Genomic DNA, 22,555 nt, shown 5'->3' with positions numbered 1-22,555 from the left:
ACTCAGATCATGCCTGAGGATTACTCATGACTGGTGAACTGCAGGTTTGCCTTGGGAGTGGGGGGAGCAAAGGGGAAGCCATGGGCACAAGCAAGGCCAGTCCTGGACATTCTGAAAAAACTCCGAATCCAAGAGCTTGAAAAGCCCTACTAGCAGCATACAATTGGAAGGTCAATAATCTCCCCATGGTCACTGCTTTCTGCTGCCCTTCACCTTGGACAGTGTTTACTGTCATTATCTTATAGATTTGCCAGCAGGAGACTTTAAATTTCAGTAATTATTTTTAGAAATAAGATTATTTATTATTATTATTTAAATATATTTTTTATTGATTTCAGAGAGGAAGGGAGAGATAGAAACATCAATGATGAGAGAGAATCATTGATTGGCTATCTTCTGCACGACCCCTACTGGGGACCGAGCCTGCACCCCAGGCATGTGCCCTTGACTGGAATCGAACCAAGGATCCTTTAGTCCATAGGCCGATGCTCTATCCACTGAGCCAAACCGGCTACGGCAGAAATAACATTTTTTATATGCCACTCTGATGATACAAGATTCTTTCATGGCAAGGAAATGGTAAGCTCACTGTTGCTTTAATTTGGGGGTTATTTGTGATGTCGGCATTCTTCCTTGTGTTATACACCCATATTTCTCTTTTGTGAATTAGACTGTTTCTTACTACTTTTTTTTTTCTGTAGTTTTTCCTCTCAGATTCTATCATAGGGTCTTGTTACTAGAATAATGAATTAATAGAATACCAGATTACTTCTTTGTGTCAAAAATCTCTCCCCACCAAAAATTATCCCCATTAACTTAATTTGTTCACATTACACTCCTTATTTTGTTCACACATTTTTTTGTGGACCAGAAATAGGCCATTTTTGAGATATTTGTAAATAGCAGGTTCTCTATCAAAGAATGCTTAGGGAGGGCCAAGGACTACCCACTTCTGAAGGCAAATCATAAAAATGAAAAAGATTCCTTAATTTTTCTTATTGCAAAGATAAAGAGTGGGTTGGACTATAAACTTCATAGATACTAGGATCTTTTGATATTGAAGTTCAATGTTATTTCCTAGAATTAAAAACAAAACACTTTTCATTGCACAAACAACAGAATACTCCTGAGCAACGTATAATGTGAGGGGACTACAGCTGAGGGAGCAGCCCAAAGCACGAAGAAGTTTCTCAAAGTCACAGAACTAGCTCGGAGGCAGACCCAGCATGGATCAATTCCTTGATTCCTGGTCAAGTGTCTTTCCACTCCCTCAGAGCCTGATAATGTCTTTTATAGAAATCAATTTCATTTTAAAATTCCAGTTAAAATACTTATCATTTTATGTGGCAAATGAAGCCCTCATCACATTATACATGGGATTATATTAAATCATTTGTGTGGGTGTACGTACGTGTGTATGTAGATGCCCATGTCTTACACCTTCAATGTACGATCTTACTTTCTCTGGCATTTTATCAAACAACATCAGGGACTGTACACATGAAGTGCTCTAACATTTTTAATTTAAAAATTAAATTGGAAATGAATTGGAAACCAATAATATCAATTGGAAAAAGTAAAAGTAGGCCTTTCTACGGCTTTATAATAAGAAACCATTTTATTAGAAAAGCAGAATGAAAGCCCTTGTTTCTACTCAGAGTCCAAGTTTGCATTTGTGATTGACACAGAGGTGGCACTTACTTTAACAATGGCTCATTTACATGTTGATGTTTCACGATCCTTAAAGAAAAAAAAAAGTCCCATGTGACAGTGTTCAATCTTCTGAACTCACTGTTAAAAGTCCAGCTGCATTTATATGTGCAAACTTCCTTCCAGGGAATCCTGCTTGAGAGAAGGTAAACTAAGAGCCACTGGACACCCATGATGTGCCAGATACTCTCACACTGCAGAGCATCTCAGTTAATCCTAACAGTAACAGCCGGAGATGGGAGATGTGTGGAAAAGTAAGTGCCATATGGAAAAGGCTTCTCTATTTCAGCTTTCTCATATACAAAATGAGTATATTTTACATCTCAGAATTCCTTTTAAAGGTAACCACAAAAATTATTTGGGAAAATATTTTTAAAAGCATACAAATGCAAGATATTATTCCTGTGGTTATGTTCCAATACTTTATGTTCCTCATAAGGTTAAAAAGAATCAACTCTAATCTTTGATGACCACTTTGCAAGGGGCTTTCTACTAACGTGAAAATAAGAAGCTTTTGAAGCAAAGATTCTGGGCATCTCTTGCTCTTTCTAGAAGTGACTTAAAATATTTGACTGAGGTGATATTGGGATATGTTCTTATCTTCCATTGCGAAGGGTGGGCTCACCAGCTTATCTGCAGCCTCCCTGAAATGACAGCCTGGCCACACTGATGTGCCTCGTGATATTAATGTGAAGTTAAAAACATAACTTCTTGCCCTATCTGGTTTGGCTCAGTGGATAGAGCATTGGACTGCGGACTAGAAGGTCCCGGGTTCAATTCCGGTCAGGGCACATGCTCAGGTTGCAGGCTCAATCCCCAGGAGTGGGTGTGCAGGAGGCAGCCGATCAATGTTATTCTCTCATCATTGATGTTTCTATCTCTCTCTTCCTCTCTGAAATCAATAAAAATATATTTCAAAAAGTCTTCTTTCATCCACAGCTATAAAAATATTCCAAAAGGTATATACTCCCTTTTGTTATTCTAAATGAAGCACATTTAGAAGTTGGTGGTGACTTTTGAAGTAAGAATAGAGTATTTGTGATTGTGAATGCATATATTTGTAGAATGGAAAATCGAGGAAGATAGTAATGAAAAGGACATTTTGAAACTTTGTTCATTTCTGAGACGGTCAGTTGAATCAGAGACTTTGACACCTACTGGGTCATCAGTATGCAGAGCCCTCTGAGTTAGAGTTTAAAGGACTTCAAACCCCACTTTGAAAGACCTGACATATGCCTCCCCGAAAATTTCTCAGCAATTCTAACTTGAAATTTACCAACCTTTCCTATGGCGATTGAATACATCTTTATGCACAAATATTAATACCTAATCTTTAAAAAGAAAAACCTCAAAAATATTCTAAATACAGACTTTAGGATATATACCATGTGCATCTGAAAATAAATTATTCATAAGCAAAAAACATATTCATAAAGGAAGGCGAGAATAAAAAACACACAAGGGAGCCTTCTTTTCAAAACAAAACCAACTTTGAAGGGAAAGAGAGATGAACTAAGAAATGTCAGGCCAATGGCTGGCTTTTGACAGGACATACACAAGTGCGTGCTATTATATAAAAGCCCGGGCTTCATTAAGGAGGTGGCACAGCCTCAGCATCTAGCGTCACCTTTGCCAAGACCGGATCTCTGTCTGCTACGGCTAACAGCTTGTGTGTTTAGCTCAGCCCAATGGTGAAGTCATGAATCTTTTCTCAGGCTCAGTTTCCTCATCTGCAAAACAGTGGCCGCTGCCTCCATGGGCAATGGTTCCAGTTTGAATGAACAGCCCATGCAGAGGGCTTGGCAAATACACTCCCAGAAATAGATTCCTCTCCTTCCACCCTTTCGGGTGATAACGTTTCCACCGCGCCCTTTATGAGATCATTTAACTTTAAAGAGCTGGCACACATGGGAAGGATTTTCAGCTCATATCGTCATGTTTTCAGTTCCTCTCAAATTTATTAAACTGTGGCCCATTCTTACAAAGGAATACTATGCATCAACGAAATAATAAATTACAGCTACATGAAACAATGTGGATGAATATCTCAAGACATAAGGTTGAGTAAAAGGAGCCGGATACAGTTGAGCACATCCTGTATGATTCCATTTTTATGAAGTTCAAGAACAGCCAGAGCTCATCTGTGGTGATGGAAGTCTGAATGATGGTCACCTGCAAAAGGATGTGTGTGTGTGTGTGTGTGTGTGTGTGTGTGTGTGTGAAATTCATCAATTTGTATACTCGAGTTGTGCATTTTACTGCCTTTAAAACTCAATATATAATGCTTAAAATATTATTTTTTCAAAGCACTTACTTGACTTAATCCTATTACACAAAGTTCCTTTTATGCATTCTTCCATTCTCTTTTTACATTTACACAAGTGAGAAATGTATTCATTGGTACCTCATCACTGTAGGAATAAAGAATTTGTCATATATGAAATTTTCCAAAATAAGTGCATTTAAGTACTGAAGTAAGAAAACTATTACTTTCTTGGATAAAAATCGTTATAAAATGATTTGTAGTCTTCCCTATTATTTTAAACAGATGCTACTGAGTACATTCTTCTTGGGGAACCAAAGTTATCCTTAGAAATGTAAATGGTTGAGCTGGGCTGAAATGGAGGGACAGCTTCAAGGCTCCTGTACGTTCTGCCCCGTCCCTGATATCTGGAGCTATTTTTCACTGTTGCAATGGCTACCTCTAACCATCCCGGTCCTTCTCACTTACTTTTTCTTATTCCTTTATTCATATATTTGGCACCTATTTTTTTTGAAGAAAACTTTATGTAACAGGATTAAGTCAAGTAAGTGCTAATCACTGGAAATATAGTCGTAAATGAGACACTCTTTACCTAGGGAGACTTACATCTTAGCTTAAAACAAGTGTGATAACTATCTTAAAGGGGGAAGTATTGTACCGAATTTAGGGGGTTCCAAAGGACACCTTGAGGAAATGACATCTAAGAACTGAGAGATGAAAACCTAGCCCAGAGTGAGACCTAAGTATTGGTTGAATGAATGAATCGTGCGTGATAGCCAACTAAGAGGAAGAGTTCTGATGTACTGTGTACTGGACTTTCATTCAAAGACGTTTAAACCAACAGGCAATAGGCACTGGGTGAGGCCCTGGTGGACTTAATGCATTACTTTTGGCTGCTGTGAGCACTGTTGTTTGCCTTACTTAAGACCTTGGGTTTCTAGTCAAGTGAAGGATTTGTAGTAATTGCTCAGCTAACCTGCACAGGTTCAGTTTTTATTTCATCCTGCTGAAACAAAACCAGCCAAAAATACCCAACGCATCCTGGTGATCCCTCCATTTTGCCTTCATAGTTCTGGCCCAAGCTCACACAAATGTGACTTTTCTGGCACAGTCACCAAAATCACCTTGAAAGATTGTTACCCAACCATGCCTTTGTGTGACAGCTCTGTCCAAGCCCAAACTGCCGTGACTCCTCGGGCATTACTGCATGTTGCAAACTGCTGCCACCTCACTTGGGGCCCATTATTGTTTCCAGAGCATTACATTACAAAGCAAGAACTCACAGTCTAAAGGACAGACGGAACAGATAGCAGCCTTCATAGAGAGACTTTACTCAATTATATGCCGTGTGAAACCAGCCTGATAGAGAAGCATTATTACATAGCCCATGTAATAGCAGCAAAGTTTTTTTTAAATATATTTTATTGATTTTTTACAGAGAGGAAGGGAGAGGGATAGAGAGTTAGAAACATCGATAAGAGAGAAACATTGATCAGCTGCCTCCTGCCCACCTCCTACTGGGGATGTGCCCGCAACCAAGGTACATGCCCTTGACGGAATCAAACCTGGGACCCTTCAGTCCTCAGGCCGACGCTCTATCCACTGAGCCAAACCGGTTAGGGCAGCAGCAAAGTTTTAAATGCCAGAGATATGGGCCAAGTTATTCAGGGCTTAGTTTGATATGTGACTTGATCTATCAGCCAACTATCATGTAACGGCAAGAACTCATAACATGAGATATGAATGTAGCTTTTGGTGATCGAGGTTTCTTACCATTTCATATAGATCTCTGAGACTTGAAATTTGAAAAAGCTAAATGAAGAAACACCAAATAAAGATTTTCCCAGTGAAATAAAGGGAAATGAGGAATGACAAATATCTGGAAGTGATTTATTTTTAGACTTTTTTTCAGAATCTTTCTGTTCCTCTGATAAAATTCCAAACTTAAACCGGCATCGATCCCCTTCACTGTGCAGGGTCTATGTTTTGATAGTGAGTGGTTTCACAGAAGGTCAAAAGATTCAGCAAGTATTCTTACCACTATTTCGAAATCTCAGCGGTAAGAAAAGGTTCCCTCCCTTGTCAGAAGTGACAAGCTTTCTGTGATTAGGGTAGTGACTCAATTTTCAGACACCCATACACAAGCAGTCAGAGGCGCTAGCCTTCCACAGTCTGTTAGATCGCATCCTATTTGCCTAAACACACAAAGCCACAGTGAAGTTTTGCCCATGAAGGAAGTTTCCTCCAATTTTAAAACAACCATTTCTCCCGGCCATTTTGCCCTGAGTGGGAACTTGTCGGGAGAAGGACTGCTGGCTTCTTACTGCCCCTGTCACGGGGCAAAAATGTACCCAAATCAAGTTCTCTCATAACCCATGGGCTCTTAAACTTCAGCACTGTCTTCATTTTTATGCCTCCTGCCATCAGACCCGGTCAATGGCCAGAGTCCCTGTTTGCCATACTGCGTACATTACAACGCAGCTGATTTCCCCAGAAGGTGGCCACTACAGGAATCTTCTGGAGCTGTTCTTTTTCTAGATTTTCCTATTCACTATTGGGGTTTTAGCTACTAATAACATGGCTGATGTATCACTACAATTGCTCAAAGGTAAACATTTGGTTAAGGCTCCCATTTTATTATATATGCTATTTTCTTTTTTTAATGAAAATATTTTCTGCAACAAAACCAGCTAGAAGATAAATATGCAGTATTTCCAAGTTGTCTTTAGCCCCTAGTTCCTCCAAAACTATCTAGGACCAGCGTATGAGTCGTTTCTAGCACCGAACGCATTTGAAAAACACATATTTGAAGGTAAGAAGCAGCCTTTCAAGCTGACCTTTAATTTGTTATCTAGTCGATTAACAGGACGGGGTGGGGGATGGGGGTGGGGGAGGAAAGAAAGTTTAAAAGTATTTTCATGAAACCAGAGCCACCATTTAGCGAAAGCTTTTAATGGAATGCGTCACGGGGCACACTGAAGTGCAAATCACAAGGTTACACGTCGCCTCCCAGGGACGCCACACCTGGCCCTGGATTCTGTGCTCAAGCAAACGCCGCTAACACCCGATCCAGACACTGACAAACCTCAGGCGCAGGTAGATGTTAACTCACTCTCCCTGACATGCTAGTCTCTCTAGTAAAACTGAAAACATTTGCCTGAAACCGATGATCACAACTCTCCGGGGACCATGAGCCACAGAAACACAAGGCTTGCCAAGAAATTGCTTTGGCCCCTTCCCTTCCCTCCCCTCACCGCCCCCGCCCCTCCAGGAGAAGGGGGCCCGCATGCAATCTGAATTTTTAAGCATTTCTAAATACTAAAGTACGAGACAAGTACCTGCAAACACCTGGAGCTCTTTCGGCGGCTGCTCCCTCCTCCCACACTCTGGCAAGGGAATGCCCTTCAAAACCATGGCTCAGTGCTTTTGGTAAATGTTTTACAAGACACTAAACAGCCTGTGTCCCACCCTCAGAGCAAACACCATAGAGAGAACACAATATAATGGTCGCAAAGACAGCCTGTGATGTACAATAATGCAAATGAACAGGCGGGCCCTATTAACAAGGGGCGGGGGGATTTCAAGGGGTGGGGGGTAAGCGGACAGGAAGGCGTGAAGAAGTAAACCCTGACACTGGAAGTGTTAGCGTTTTGTATATGTGTTGTGTGGGGGTTTTTGCTGCTTCTTCTTAAAGTGGCCTTATGATAAGCTCATTGTTCTAATCCCCAGCAAGTCTCAGCTTGCTAAACTAAAAAAGTGTCCAAGGCAAGAGTTGGTAAAGGGTTCAGTTCACCGGTGAGTCTGTAGACACGGCAGTAACTATACATTTACCACTGTTTTCTATTGATCAGAGCCACTGCAATTCACACACGCTTTCCATAAACCATCTTCCACCATAGGCAGAATGCACTCCCATTTTCCATATCCCTCAAGTAAATTCACAGTTAAAAACCAACTCTGCTCCAAACCAGAAGTTTTGCATTCCATTCAAGTTAACAATTACAACGGGAGGATAACAGAAACTTGCTGGCTCCGAATTATTAGCATACCCAGAGTGTCAGGTGCCTCTTGGTACCACCGGGGTTAACCAATAAAGGGGGTGTCCAGGGATCCCCTGCCTGGCTTTACAGAAACTACCCAGGCTGCTGGAGTCCGAAGCCCCTGTGGGCAGCACACACCTACTGTGAGTAGGACAGTCTGAGAAAGAAGCAAGTCGTGCTACTTAGCAACCGCCAAACCTACTCACTAAAAGGAGACCAAGGGCATCTAGAGAAGGAAGAATTGACTTTGGTTTCAGAACCACACACAAGGCCAGGTTAGGCAGGTAAGAAAGCCCATTCCCTTGTCCCCACCCCCTTCCCAGGGAAAATATTCCAAAGAACAGACAGCTGTGCCAATCCGAGAACCTAGAAAATGGCACAGAGCCGTTCTTCATAATTTTCAAAACATCTTAAAGAGTAGTTGCAATTTTTTTTGTCCCCCCTACCTTAAGTACATGGGTCCATCTTGTCTCTGTTTCCTCATTTACAGGTGCCTCAGGTTAGAGCTGTGACTCAGGGCAATTGACTTCACTAATCTGTCTTGGGTGGGATCCTAGATGACCAGTTATCTGCCTCTCAGGGCGTGGTGAGGGGCCTCCCTGGCCTCCGGCCCAGGCTGCCATCTCTTTTACTTTCACATTTTTTACTCCTGCCTCCTAACCCGCCTTCTAGTCTCATCCTGGCCTCTCCTTCCCTTCTCCCTTCTTTGCTCATTTTCTTTTTTTCCCCTTCTTTCCCCCCTTCCTTTTCTGCCTTGCTTCCCTGAGAGAAGACGGGGATATGGTGAAGAGTAATTCTCATCCTCCCATTTCTTTGATTATTTTATGCAGCAGGTTAAACCACTTGGTGAGGGCGGTAAGACCGATGTTCTTATCATACAGATTCCACCCAAGTGAGACCTGAGATCCAGAAAGATTCAACAGCTGGCCACGGTCACGGGGAAATGCTGGTGGGACTGGGTTGAAGATTAGCTTTGCTGACAGGCCAGGACTGCCCTGACCCACTCCCTGCCCTCAGATGCACCTCTTTAAGCCCGAACCCCTACGAGTCAGTTCTCCCTGCCAGCTGTAGTTTATTTTCCTCTCGGATGGCTCTTCTTATCTCCTTCCTTCTTCCCCCTGGGCTGGGCCACCTCTTATCCTATTTTTAGAGTCTGTCTCACCTGACCCCTGTAACCCACCTGACCCCTGTAACCCACCTGCCGGCTCCTGCTGTCCCAGTGTGCCCTTGGGCAAACCCAACAGGAGCACATCTCCACAGGGACGAACCTGCATGACTGGGGATAATGACCACTTCCTAGGAGTCTTTCCTCATTAGAGGCTCTCTGGGGTCACGTATTTGTGTGTATGTCCATTGCTGTCTAGGCCACCAGAGCATTCACCTCTGCACCCCTCAGCATGAAGTCCAGTGCTCACTGTCTAGTTGAATTTCGATGAAGAAAAATGTGAAGACATAGTATAATCCAAAGCAGTGCCTCAATGGATTACACTCCAGGTATAAGTGGGGGCCTGAGAGTTTAGGGTTGCTTTGCCTTTTTTAAAATTTAATTCAAAGGAGCGTGCTAACAGTCGGTTATAAAGACAAGATGGCAAATAAGCTAACTATCACGTCACAGCATGAAATCAACAGCCACCTGCGCATTTTCTGCCGCTCTGTGCTCAGAACCTGTTTGGCCCTGTTCGACCACTCTTCCTCCGCCTTTCCTTCTTATCCCAAAGACAATCTGTCCTGTTCACTTTGAAATCCATAAACAAATCTATTCATAGGCGGTATGGATTCCCCTACTTCTCTTCCGGGAAGGCTTTATGTTCATTTTTTTCTTTTTTCCTGTGGCCATAAATTTGAAGCTTGACTTTAAACACTGTAGGTGGTGTTAAAATTCCTTGTGTTACATACAGCACTTGGTGTGCTATTGTATTCAAATATGATATCTCCTGCTGCTCGGAGACTGAATTCTGTGGCCCTGAGGAAGAACTGTGCCTTCTAGACAACAGGCATGTTTTATAGCAGCATTTTCCCACGGGAGGGGAGTGTCCCTCAGCCTGGCCTGCACCTTCTCCAATCTGGGACATCCTCTCACAATCCAGGACCGCTGGCTCCTAACCGCTCGCCTGCCTACCTGCCTGATCACCCCCTAACTGCTCCCCTGCTGGCCTGATCGTCCCCAACTGCCCTCCCCTGTGACCAGATCACCCCCAACTGCCCTCCCCTGCCAGCCTGATAGCCCACAACTGCCCTACCCTGCCAGCCTGATCGCCCACAACTGCCCTCCCCTGCTGTGACCTGCCTCCTCCGCACTGCACAGAGCCAGGGGACCTGCAGGCCTCACTGTGCAGAGTGGCCAACAGGCCCCACCTCCACTGTGCGTACGGCCATCTTGTGGTGGCCATCTTGTGGCAGCAGCGCACAAGGGCGTGATGACACCTAGGCTTTTATTATATAGGATATATATATTGATTGATTTCAGAGAGGAAGGAAGATAGAGAAAAAGAGAGGGTGGGGAAGGGGAGGAAGAGAAACATCAGTGATGAGAGAGAAGCATGAATCAGCTGCCTCCTGCACGCCCCCTACTGGGGGGTCGAGCCCACAACACAGTCATGTGCCCTTAACTGGAATCGAACCCGTGACCCTTCAGTCTGCAGGCTGACGTTCTATCCACGGAGCCAATCCAGCTAGTGCGAAAGTAAATTTTTTTATGATCCAGCATGGGAGCAAGGGCATGCACTCCACTGTGCCACCAGATCTGCAAATACAGAAATAAATCTGACTGTAGCCAATTAGGGTCTATAATGTAATGTAGAAAGTGACAAACATAAGGCAGAGAGAGAGAGGGAGATTACTAGCCTTTCAGATGGAAAATATTTTTAAAATTGATTTTAGAGAGAGGAAGGGGGTGGGGAGAAACAAAGAGAGAGAGAGAGGCATCAATTGACTGTTCCACTTATTTATGTATCCACTGGTTGATTCCTGTATGTGATGTGCCCTGACCCGGGATCGAACCTGCAACCTAGGTGTATGTGGGGAAGATGCTATAACCAACTGAGCTGCTCAGCCAGGGCTGGGAAATTCCTTTTAACAAAGGGAAGATTTACCTTTCAAATTGTTTTTGTTTTGTACATTTGGATTTTTAGATGAGGCACACTGGATTATACTAAGGGCAGTTGTGTATACAGAAGCCAAGGGCGATGAGAGAGAGAGAGAGAGATTTGTATAAAAGATTTTGCAAACTTTGAAAAACAGCTTAGAGGGGAGAGTGGAACAAGAAGAAGAGAAAAGGGGGTAGATCAGAAAATAAAAGATGCCGAACTGATGTGTTTGATAATTATAAGAAAGGTACATTTTGGAAACCAAGACTTGTGAGAAAAAGGAGAGAGAGAGAGAGAGAGAGAGAGAGAGAGAGAGAGAGAAGCCTAGGAAGAAAGAGGGTTTGGGGAAACCCAAGGGCTGGGACACCTGGCCATGGGGCATTCAAAGGGGAAAAAAAGAAAAATTTTTTATTTTTAAAACTGCCAACTTTGCAGTTCCTCTCAGACCCATCGGGCAGGCTTCTGTCTCAGTTCGAGCCTGGCCCAGCCCTGCCCTAAGCTTGTTAGGGAGGCTCTTTATCGCCCACTCAATCTAGATCCCTCAAGTGCTGAAAGGCATGTCTACAGCAGGAAAAAGAATAAATTGAGATGCAAGGCTGGGCTCCCTCCTAGATAAAGTCAGGAGGCCAGGGCTTCTTAGAGCTCTCCCTTTCAAAGGGCCTTCAGAATCTATTCTTGTGAATGCTGACTGTCAAGGAGGACACAGCCAGAAACGAACTCATCACATTTCCAAAGGCAGGACCAGAACACACAGACTCTGGATCCAAGGCCTCACTTTCTACCTTTAGAACAGAGTCAAGGGCCCTGCCTGCTTCAGGTATAAGTGATGGGCCCAGCTCCCCACCAGGCCGCTGCCTTTCCCCATCTTCGGGATTCTCTAAAGCACAGGAACAGAGTTTCATTTCCCTATGTTTGAGCCACAGGCCCTATGACATTTCTGAACGCCATTGCCCTTGAAAAGTGTTTGGATCTGGACATGAAGGTCATTAGCCACTAGTGTAGAGCCAAATGGTGCATATTTTAGCTTCGCAGGCCATACGGTTTCTGTTACATATTGTTCTTTCTTTTTCTGGTTTTACAAGCCTTAAAAATGTAAAAACCATTCTTAGCTACATATAAAACACACAAAAACTGACAGCAAAGCAGGCCATAGTTTGCTGAGCCCTCACTTAGAGCAATGGCACGGGGTGAGCAGCAAATTCCGGTGAGTGACTTCTGCCTACAGTTCTGTTGAGTCTAGTGTTAAAATGTTCGGTAGCTATTACACCACCTTCTCACTGGCGAAGTCTACCTAATCCTCCGTTACAATTGCCCAAGTCTGACATTCTCTGCTTGTGGAGTCATCTCACCTTTGCTGGGATCCTCTTCAAAACAGAATTTAGCTGTAGATCTGGCAGAAAATTAAGTCCTCAAATGACAGTCATATATTTGGAAAATGAGATAAGTGGGATTTAAAGTAAGCTAGAATATTTTTTAACCTGATAGTGCTTATTCTGTGTGTGTATGTGTGTGTGTGTGCATTTTTGCCTAAAATTAAGTGAACACTCCATATATATCACAAAATTCCAAATGAGGAAGAATCCTCTGATATTGTCTAATTTATAACTGTTTATACTTGCAGAAACTATGACCTACTTCGGTTAAATGAGCTATTCCAAGTCACATAGTAACTGGCAGGAAAGCTGGGACCAGAAAGTTGGTATCCTGATTTCCAAATTAGTTCTCTTTCTACTACTCTATTTTATAGCGCATTGCCAAATTAGTACTAAAAATTCAGTTCAACCAGTAGTTATAAAGTATTTCCAACATGCCCAGGACTGCTAGGTGCTGTAGGGATACAAAAGAAGTGTAAGGGGATTCCTGCCCATAAAATGCATTTGCTCTCACTGAGAAAACAAGGTACACAGACACAGACACACACACACACACACACACACACACACACACACACACACACACACATTCTATCTTACATTGTTATGTGACTATTTGGCTAAAGCAAGGCTAATAGAAGTTTCTGTAATGATAAAGCGGTTCTCTACCCTTGCTGTACACAATACGGTGTCCAGTAACCACATGTGGTTATTGATCACTTGAAATGTGGGTAGTGCAACTAAGGAGGCGAAATTTTCATTGTATTTAATTTTAAGCAACCTAAATTTAAATAGCCACACGTAGCTAGTGGCTACCATGCTGGACTTCACAGGGTCTAAAACAGTGATGGTGAACCTTTTGAACTCGGCGTATCAGCGTTTTGAAAAACCCTAACTCTAGTGCCGTGTCACATATAGAAATTTTTTGATATTTGCAACCATAGTAAAACAAAGACTTATATTTTTGATATTTATTTTATATATTTAAATGCCATTTAACAAAGAAAAATCAACCAAAAAAATGAGTTCACGTGTCACCTCTGACACGCGTGTCATAGGTTCGCCATCACTGGTCTAAAAGAATGATTCTAGGCCTGGATGGAAAATGTGTCATACACATTCTGTCATTCCTCCCTCTCGTGCTATGGCACAGACCACTACTGATCACAGAACTCTCCCTCTGAGCACATACGGGCTCTCGGGAGTCTCCATGCAGCATATTTTCAATTGCCTGGACCTGATGTATAACACAAAACCTATCTGCCATCCCAGATACAGATAGAAGGTGACAAAAATGAGCTGGAGGAGAAGTACTCGAGTTGAACCGAGAAAGACAACATTTGGAAGGGTAAAGAGGAAAGGACAGAGTTGGGGGCAAGGGGGGCCTCTCATGTAGGGAACAGCATGAGCAAAGGAACTGGGTAGCATTCTCCTGGCTCTAAGCCGGGGTGGATGCTGGCAGGCAGGAAGGAGGATTGTGCTGGGTGTGGCCGAGATAAGGGGACAGGCAGACGGGTGGGGCTAGATTCAGGTGACCTTTGGATTCCAGGAGTTTGGACTTTTCTCCAGAGCAATAGGTACTCCTGAACATTTAAGCAGAAGAAGGACTGAACAAAAGCATGTTTTAGGAAGGCAAATCTGACAGCAAGCCACAGAATGGGTTTCATAAGGGATATATACACTCAGAGACCAGTAAGGAGGCTATTCCACTATGGTTTTTGGTTTTCCTTGAGGAAAAAAATATTTATTGAAGAATATGTATAAATCACAGAAAAGCAAATATAAGGTTAAACTGGACCTCTACCATTCAAACTCAACCTCTATTGGCACTTTGATGTGGTTTTTTCAAGTCCCCCGCCGCTCCCACTTTCCATGGCTATTGCAATAATTTAGGAATTAAGTTGGGACAAGGACTAGGAAGGTGGTAGTGTGAATAAAGAGGAAAGACTACAAGATACATTTTTAAGTAAGGCAGCAGGGTAAAGAGGGAGGGGCCTGAGTTCTAGGCCTGGCATGGACTTCCTCTCTCTCAACCCCCAGACTTGGTCTCCTGATTTTAGAATCAAGGTACTGGTCTAGGTTCCTCTGGTGTCTAACTAAGGGTCAGATGAGATTTTTGAGACCTCCCCTCAAGACCTAAAGAGAAACTAAAATATGTGTATGTGTATGTCTGTGTGGATTCTAAGTGAAAAATACATATAAATAGCAGGGGTTGTCATAAGACAAAATTGTTCCCTAGGTATTTAGGTTGCACCAACAGCAGATAGCCCATTGCAACCTACAAGATTTTAGGTGTCAAGTAATTGAACTATATATTCTGAGCAGTGTATTGTGAGAATGTGCAGATGCAGTTCCCAGGACAGGTAATGGGGCCATGTAAGCAGGTAATTCGTTTTCAGAGAGGACTGGGCCAAGCAGGGACAGCATCTTCCAAGGAGCCAAAGGTTTTAAGGCCGAAGCCATCTTTTCAGACAACAGGAAAAGCAAAAAACAAAAACAACTGCTAGCAAACACAGACTGTGCTCTCTGAAAAAGGCAATACAGAGCCCTGGCCCGGCAGCTCAGTTGGTTAGAGTGTCGTCCCTATACACCAAGGTTGGGGGTTTCATCGCCGGTCAGGGCACATACAAGAATCAACCAACAAATGCATGTATAGGTGGAACAAGAGATCTCTCTCTTTCTAAAAAATAAATAAATAAAAATATTTATTTATTTTTTAAAAAGGAGTTTCAGTCAGTTCCTTAGTGAGGGGGATCTGGAGGCCAACCTAGAACCCACTTTTATAATTTGCATATTAAACTATATACAGTTTCTACTTCAGAGTGTAGGATTTGTCATTTTTAACACATTCCTTTGTCTTTTCACTGACCCTGCATTAGAGAACTCCTAGGGACTCTCACCAGTTAATGAACTCGGGTTAATGAACATGCCTTTTCCCAAGGATCACTTGGCCCTCCAAGAGGCTAGTAGTTAAAAAGTGTACACTCTTGCCCGGCTGGTGTGTCTCCGTGGTTGAGCATTGACCTATGAACCAGGAAGTCACAGTTCGATTCCTGGCCGTGGCACATGCCCTGGTTGTGGGCTCAATCCCCAGTAGGGGGCTTGCAGGAGGTAGCCAATCAATGATTCCCTCTCATCATTGATGTTTCTATCTCTCTCTCCCTCTCCCTTCCTCTCTGCAATCAAGAAAAATATATTTAAAAATAAATAAAAAGTGTAGGCTTTGGCCTTAGACTGGCCTAGGTATGTGTACTAGTTTTGCCATGCACTAACTGTATGACCTTGTACAAGTTACATATTCTTTCATTCCTCAGTTTTCTTAATTGACTAACATCTACCTTATGAGATTATTGTAGAAATTAAACAAGGGCATGAAAGTAAAAGAGACAATGCGCAGTGATCCCACTTCTAGGAATATATATCCCAGGAAACTAGAAACACCAATCAAATCAAAAAAGATATATACACCCCTATGTCCATAGCAGCACAATTTACCATAGCTAAGATTTGGAAACAGCCTAAGTGCCCATCAGCAGATGAGTAGATTAAAAACCTGTGGTACATCTACACAATGGAATACTACGCTGCGGTAAAAAAGAAGGAATTCTTACCATTTGCAACAGCATGGATGGAACTGGAGAACATTATGCTAAGTGAAAAAGCCAGTCAGAGAAAGATAAATATCACATGATCTCACTCATTTGTGGAATATAATGAACAACATAAACTGATGAACAAAAACAGATCCAGAGAAAGAGAAGCATCGATCAGACCGTCAAACCTCAAAGGGAAGGGAGGGGAGGGTGGGGGTAAGGGGGAGAGATCAACCAAAGGACTTGTATGCATGCATATAAGCCTAACCAATGGACACAGACACCAGGGGGGTGAGGGCATGAGTGGAGGGGTGGGGGGGCAATGGGGGGATAAGGACACATATGTTAATACCTTAATCAATAAAGAGAGAGAGAAAAATGAGACAATGCAAATAAAAGATTTCTCTTGTGCCTGGCACTTAGTGAGCACGCAATAAATGTAATCATTATTTATTTTCATCATCAACTCTAGGGTTCCTTTTTAACTCTAACATGTTATGTTTCTAAGAATGATTTGGTGGCTGTGTGCACAAATGGAGATGGACAAAATCAGTAGGTACTGATCTGCCTAGATTTAAAAATCTGTTCAGCTCCCTTTCACTCCAGCCTGAGTCTTCAATAACCATTTCATTTTTTTCTTAAGATGTCCCTTATATTTTACTGAACTTGGCCTTAGTTTCAAAAGGACCTGACTTGCTTTGCAGACAGAATTTTTGTTATTCTTGATAAAGCAACGTGCTTTTTTCTGTTACTGTTATTTCTTGGCAGCACAGACACCCATGAGTATGGCCGAAGTGAACATCAGACATGCCATTTCTGTCTGCCCTTCTGATACACCTGCTGACACCTGGGGGGCAGCCTGCATGAACCAACGCACAGCCTTCAATGAGGCCCCAACTCAGCATAACTTTGGTGCATGTCTAATGACTGGTTTGAAGACCTTGTTCTTGGAAACTTCGGGGATTGACTTTTGAGTGTTGCCCATGACATTTGCCTAAAGGTTCTTTGCTGACTTTAGCCACACATTTCAGCCTCACAACCTTGGAGAATTCTCCTTGTTTTCTACAGCATCAAATATCCTCCTACAAAGCATAATGCCATCGTCGTCGACCTGTTATTCTGCCAAAAGACACACACATCTTGTTGATGCCCACAGCTTTCCTTTTCCTTGTCCTTACTGGGAATAAACCTCTTCCTTTTAGGAAGACAGTCCTTCTTTTGTAGGCGAACGTCCGCTTGTCAGCCATACTGTTATTGGTTGAGTCATGGCCCACAGCTACCATTCTACCTTTTCAGTTTTAAAAACAGGGTAGGTTGTCTTACAAACAGCAAGCCATCAAGGAGCAGACTGCAGAAGGAACCACTGGCTCTATAAAACTTCTGCCCATGTGGATGAAATAATTTTAAAGGGAAATCATCCAGTTTGTGATTAACCACAAACTCCCTGGGAAAACTAGTTATTCCCTATGAAAATCAGTTTTCCCAAACCTATGTCCATTTGGCTCTGGAAAACAACCTCAGGATCATCTTAGTTACAGAAATGCCTTGTTATGAAGTCACTGGTTGACAGTATCCACAACGGGCTATGGGTGAGTTGGGCCCAATTACTCTGACACTAAGTCTTTTTGGAAAGTTCTTCAGCTTATATCACCATGGTAATTACATATGGATCATTATAAACTGCAAAGGACTTCAGGGTTACTTTTGTTCAACTGGATCAGAGATCAGAAAAAAAGTAACATGTCCAGACAACAGAGTGATGAGTTTACTCTCTGGTAAATGTGGATACAGATGAGAAAAGAGGACCCATTAACTTCCACTGCATTTTCAAACGTGCCATTAAATATTTGAGTTATGATGTTGCTTGTTCTAACTCCTGTTTTATTACTAATATTTCCTCTTAAACTCTTCTGGGGCAAAGATCATGTCTGAATCATCTTTGTATCCCTATACACCTGCCCGGAATCTTTCCTATCTTTTCATGTGGGGGTCCTTTGTAGGTTTATTAAACTACAGGCTTTCATTCCCCCTCTCTGTAGTAATAAGTTACATGGGACCAAGTAAATAGTAAAAAGTAATATGTGATGGAAAAAACATCTCTTCTATGTTCAGGTGAAAAGGCAGAAAAATCACATTTAGAACCCGCTTTTAGGGATTGTCTTCAATATCCTGGTGTCCTTTTGTGACAGGCCTTTATTAGTGGCTGACTAAACAAAAGAGAATCTGTTTCAACTCATTTGCTTGACCTTTGTGTGTATTTGTTCTTGAGGAAGTTTCCTTCACACGGACCACAGAAGTTGTACAAAGCTTACCTTAAGTCCTCTTTGAGTTACAATCTGCCTTCTTGGGGGGAAAAATGACGGGAAAGTCATTTTCTAAAATGTCTAGCTTCTGATAAATTTTAGGCATTTGGGGGACATCTGTTTCTAAGAGGATCTGTGACCACTAAATGACAGCTACCATTCAGGAGCAGGAAGAGCCATTCACCATAGAAAACAATGTCTTAAGCAGCCTACCTTTCCTCCTTTTCAAAATCAACTTGTATTTTCAATTTGAAGATTAAACAATGCCCACTTTTTAATTTATTAACTGCCTTGAAATAGAAATCTAGGCTATGATGAGTAGGAAAGGGTCAGCATTCAAAACAAACAAACATTTAGCTATTTCATTTAAAGTTTCCATCAGGAACTCCATGATTTTTTCTCTCTTCCCCTTTCCCAGGAATCTCCACCATCTGACCTCCGATGCCCATGTCTTGGTGGAGGAACACAGAATTCCCGTGGCTTGAGAAAAATCAAGTAATGATCTAGACATTAACTTTCAAGAGGACTGACCCAACAGGTCACCAAAAGTTAATACTAAAACTTCAAATTTCTTTATATCAATCATAGCCAGTGATATACTCTTTCCTTTTGTATGGGGAAAACAGACCAACCTTATCTCAGACTGAGGTAAATAAACTCCCCATCCCAAATTTTTAGGCCTGTTAAATAGATAGATCTTTTTTAAAAAAAATAAATAAATAAAATCTAGCTGGTTCTGGCCAGCTCCAATTCAAAAAATGACCACATCATATTCACTCATGATTAAGAAACCAGAAATCTTGAGATGGCCAATCCACTGGAAATGGGGTACCATATGTATGTGTGTGCATGCATGCACATGCATGAATTTCTGAATCTGTCAGTTTAGTTACTGGTCAAAGAGTCTCAGCTCAGCAGTACTCTTGATAGAAAATGTCAACATCAAACACTAAGACTTAAAACTTGAGAATCTCATAATGATCCAAAAGCGGAAGCAGGTTCAAGTAGCTAGTCTCTGTTCTATTTAAACCATCTATTTTCTATTTTTAAGAATCTGGCCTTTGGGTGGGGGGAATCATGCCAATGAAGGCCCTTTCCTGATACCATCAAGAAAGTAGAGAAAAAGAAAAAAAACAACACATTTGTTGATGAAAACAATCTCTCACTGGAAGCTGATCGCGTCCCTGTTGGAGGGAAGCGAGGGAAATTCAGACACAGATTTGGAGAGAATTCAAAGGACTGGCAGGAAAACAGGACTTGAGATCCAGCTCGGGGAAATAACGCTGATAGAGAAGAAAGAATTTATGTCTGAACCACAAAAAAACAAAAAATCTGATTGCCAGTTTGAAATAAATCTCTAAGTGGTTTTAAAGATTCTTCCTGAAATTTGACCACGTCCTTATAATAGACATCTGTTTATCTGAATCCCTTTCCTCATTAGGTTCATAGTTAAATCTTGAACCTGACACTTGCTTGCCTATTATGAGACCCTCGGGAAAAGCTGTTTCTCACTTGGTGCAGTCACTACCATCTGCCCCCAATCTCCCTCTGCCTAGCAAACCATTTCTTCTCCTTCTGAATCTCAGTTAAAATACCACTTAGATTCCAGAAAACTTTCCCTGATGACTGCCCCTCCCACTGATGATTAGGTTAAAGCCTCTGATTTCAAACTTCCTTAACTCCTTACACTTCTTCAATCCACACATTATTCTTCTACTAGAGGTCCGGTGCATGAATTCGTGCACAGGTGGCCTGGCTGGTGATCAAGGCCTATCAGGGAGCCGGCCGGCTAGGGGGAAGGGCCTCAGGAGGTTGGCCAGCCACGGGAGGTTGGCTGTGGGAGTGCACTGACCACCAGGGGGCAGCTCCTGTGTTGAGCATCTGCCTCTTGGTGGTCAGTGCGTCATAGCAACTGGTTGCCTGGTCATTATGGTCATTCTGGTCAGTCTGGTTGTTCGGTTGTAACAATCACTTAGACTTTTATATGTATAGATTATTTAATGTCTGCCTTGAGTACTAGACCAGCTTCCTGGGGACAGAAATCCAATCCTTTCTGTCTTCATCTCTTAACTACCTAGTGCCTAGCACAGAGCGTGGCACATAGCAGAAAATCTTTGGTAACCGATTTACCTGTACGCCTACTGATTTCAGCATTTGTGTTCTGTCCTCCATGAGGCTCTACAGAAGGGAGGTTCTGCAAATCTTCAAGTCCATAAAAACCAGGCACATGTAGCTTGGGGAAATCCTGCCCATTCTATATGAATGCCGACTTGAACTCATTCACAGACAAACGGGTGCTGACAAATCATTCTGAAGGCACAGCACAGTATTTTAGTTGCAAGTCCTGTGATGTGGGAACCTGGCTTTGGATAAGAGTGTCTGATTCTGAGCTGTTCTGAGTGCCATCACCACTGCTCGTGAGGGCCCAGGGCCACTAATCTCAGAATCGTCATCTGAAGTCACTGAAAAAAATTGGTTTTTCTCTCAGTATGAGAATCCTAAATTCTTTCTTTGGTAAGTACAAAATTTTTATTGACTCACTCTTTAACAGAAAAATATTCATTTCCTATCTTTAAAAGAAAAGGCATTGGAACTCTGTGAAAAACAGGAGGTAGAAAACACTTGACATTGGTCATTGGGGATTATCAGAGAAATGCTATGTTTCGCCATGTCTGAGTTCCAGAAGATGCACCTCAATTTCAGACATGTTAAATTGTGGAATGGAAATGCATTTTTGAGTTGATGAAATGCAGTAAACACTACAGGAAAAACTCGTTATTAAAAGCGTTTAAGCAAAGTCATTCAAATATAGCTTCTGTCATTCTTTGTGACTATGGAATCTTCTGGAGACATTCATGCCTATAAATATACAGAGCACTGTGGCCTAGAAATTTAAGTAAACACCCAAAAGCAGAACCATATGTGTTGGTTAAAAAAGAAAAAGTGGAGATTAGCCTGTGAATGTCACTATGCAATATTCAGTACTTTTCTCCACCCCTGGTTATGTTCATTTGAGCCGAGGTGAAGATGCCGCCAGCTTACCAAACCTCTCGGTGAGCCTAGGAATGGCTGATCTCTGCGGGGTGTCCTGATGCAAAGCGTCCTTCCAAGGCCTCTGTTACGTGAACTGTGAAATGGAAAAGAAAACACCACTGAATCAGAGACCGCTAATGAGGGGTATGCCATCGATGACCGCTAAAAGGGATGGGGGAGGAGGGGTTAGATGAAGAAATGCGGTGTTAAATTATTATCACACATCTCAGTGTGTGCATGGAATCACAGGGAAAACTACATAACCAAACAGTGTAGTAAATTTCTGCTGGCCCCCATACATGGAGAAAATAGGTCAACTGTACAAGGCCATTCCGGTTCATATTAGCTAGAGGACATTCAAGAAAGAAATCTTACAAGGAGAGAAGAGGGAAAGGTATCAGGAGGTGGTAATAGGGAAGAGAAGGTAGCAGGTTTTCCCAGGTGCTCAAAACTCAGCTCTATTACTTGCCACCTGGGTGATCTTGGGCATTTTACTCAACCTCTCTGAGCCTCCTTTAACTCATCTAATTTGGGCCTAATGTAACCCACCTGTTAAGGACATTGTGACAATAAATAAGATGACAGATACGAAGCCCTTGGGGCCCCACGTGAAAGAAAACATTCATGGAGGGCAGCTATGACTATTATATTCATTTCTATTTCTTTCTGTAGGGACACATTAAATTGTGATCTTAAATCACCAAACACTCAAAATTGTTTAAAGCATTATGACCTGTTAGTATTTTAAACATTCCTTTATTTTTGGCAGCCTTGTATATCTGGCTTTTTTGCCCATATATAACTAATATTCTATTACTATTTAGCTCATCTTTAAGTAAATACACTTGATTAGCTAGGCTCTGTACAGAAGATTTTCTTATGCTACTTCCCCATGAAGAATGAATGAAACTCCACAAGAATCTCACTCCTGCCTTCTCCAAGAAAGACCATGAGTCCACAACCTACCTCTGGGAAATAAAATACTGAATTCTGCTAACGCCTATGGTCCAACTCAGCAATCATTTGTTCCAAAGTTCTCCCCAACTCAATGGCCTAATTAACTAAGGTTGAGCTTTTGATTAACATACAGTGGTTGAAGGAACTTTGACCCACAGAAACTTGGCATTTGCCTTGCTTCTCTGAGTCCAACCTGT

General features: G+C 42.2%; 1 protein-coding gene across 3 annotated transcripts in view; it reads right to left on the bottom strand.

Annotated features, from left to right (window-relative positions):
* The window catches only part of RBM47 (RNA binding motif protein 47), a 161,785-nt gene that overhangs the window by 66,397 nt on the left and 72,833 nt on the right, over positions 1-22,555 (bottom strand). For all 3 annotated transcript variants that reach the window (XM_070397711.1, XM_070397709.1, XM_070397710.1), the window contains exon 2: positions 21,411-21,495. The gene's annotated coding sequence lies outside the window, so the exon portion shown is untranslated. The remainder of the gene's footprint in view (positions 1-21,410; positions 21,496-22,555) is intronic.

Source organism: Myotis yumanensis, unplaced genomic scaffold, assembly GCF_028538775.1.
Source record: "Myotis yumanensis isolate MYYU_CA2020_CCGP unplaced genomic scaffold, mMyoYum1.0.hap1 SCAF_1, whole genome shotgun sequence".
NCBI lineage: Eukaryota > Metazoa > Chordata > Mammalia > Chiroptera > Vespertilionidae > Myotis > Myotis yumanensis.
This window is presented reverse-complemented; position numbering and strand designations above follow the sequence as displayed.